Here is a 1237-nt window from a genome sequence, read left to right as displayed (position 1 = left end):
GTTTCTTCCACCATTATTAAAGCCTTGTTGGGGCTTTTGATCCTTCCATGAGAAATTTGGATGATTTCTCCATGTTGAGTTATAGGTGTTTCCATAAGGTTCACCTAAGTAATTTACCTCTGCTATTGCAGGGTTCTCAGGATCATAAGCTTCTTCTTCAGAAGATGCCTTTTGAGTACTGTTGGATGCAGCTTGCATTCCATGCAGACTCTGAGAGATCATATTGACTTGCTGAGTCAATATTTTATTCTGAGCCAATATGGCATTCAGAGTATCAACTTCAAGAACTCCCTTCTTTATAGGCGTCCCATTACTCACAGGATTTGTTTCAGAAGTGTACATGAACTGGTTATTAGCAACCATGTCAATGAGTTCTTGAGCTTCTGCAGGCGTTTTCTTTAGGTGAATGGATCCACCTGCAGAAGTGTCCAGTGACATCTTTGATAGCTCAGATAAACCATCATAGAATATATCCAGGATGGTCCATTCTGAAAGCATGTCAGAAGGACACTTTTTGGTCAACTGTTTGTATCTTTCCCAAGCTTCATAGAGGGATTCACCTTCTTTCTGTCTGAAGGTTTGAACATCAGCTCTAAGCTTGCTCAGCTTTTGAGGAGGAAAGTACTTGGCTAAGAAAGCCGTGACCAGCTTATCCCAAGAGTTCAGGCTGTCTTTGGGTTGAGAATCCAACCATAATCTAGCTATATCTCTTACAGCAAAAGGGAAAAGCATGAGCCTGTAGACTTCAGGATCTACTCGATTAGTCTTAACAGTATCACATATCTGCAAGAATTCAGTTAAGAACTGAAAAGGATCTTCAGATGGAAGTCCATGAAACTTGCAGTTTTGCTGCATCAGAGAAACTAATTGAGGTTTCAGCTTAAAGTTGTTTGCTCCAATGGCAGGAATGGAGATGCTTCTTCCATGTAAATTGGAATTAGGTGCAGTAAAGTCACCAAGCATCTTCCTTACATTATTATTATTTTCGGCTGCCATCTCCTTTTCCTGTTCGAAAATTTCTGAAAGGTTTTCTCTGGATTGTTGTATTTTAGCTTCTCTTAATTTTCTCTTCAGAGTCCTTTCGGGTTCTGGATCTGCTTCCACAAGAATGTTCTTATCCTTGCTCCTGCTCATATGACAAAGAAGAAGGCACAGAAAAATAATAATAATAATAGAGATCCTTTATACCACAGTATAGGGATCCCTGTGTGAGTGGAAGAAGAGGGGGAGACAAAGA

The 1237-nt window shown here is 40.0% G+C and overlaps 1 non-coding gene across 1 annotated transcript; it reads left to right on the top strand.

Annotated features, from left to right (window-relative positions):
• Window positions 1–492: 492 nt before the first annotated feature.
• LOC112787378 (small nucleolar RNA R71) lies at window positions 493–600 on the top strand. Its single transcript, XR_003194794.1, has one exon. It is a non-coding gene; the product is annotated as a small nucleolar RNA R71 (small nucleolar RNA).
• The last annotated feature ends 637 nt before the right edge of the window (window positions 601–1237 follow it).

Source organism: Arachis hypogaea, chromosome 20 (assembly GCF_003086295.3).
Source record: "Arachis hypogaea cultivar Tifrunner chromosome 20, arahy.Tifrunner.gnm2.J5K5, whole genome shotgun sequence".
NCBI classification, from domain to species: domain Eukaryota; kingdom Viridiplantae; phylum Streptophyta; class Magnoliopsida; order Fabales; family Fabaceae; genus Arachis; species Arachis hypogaea.
Note: the sequence above shows the minus strand (reverse complement) of the source record. Positions and strands in the feature narration are given on the sequence as shown.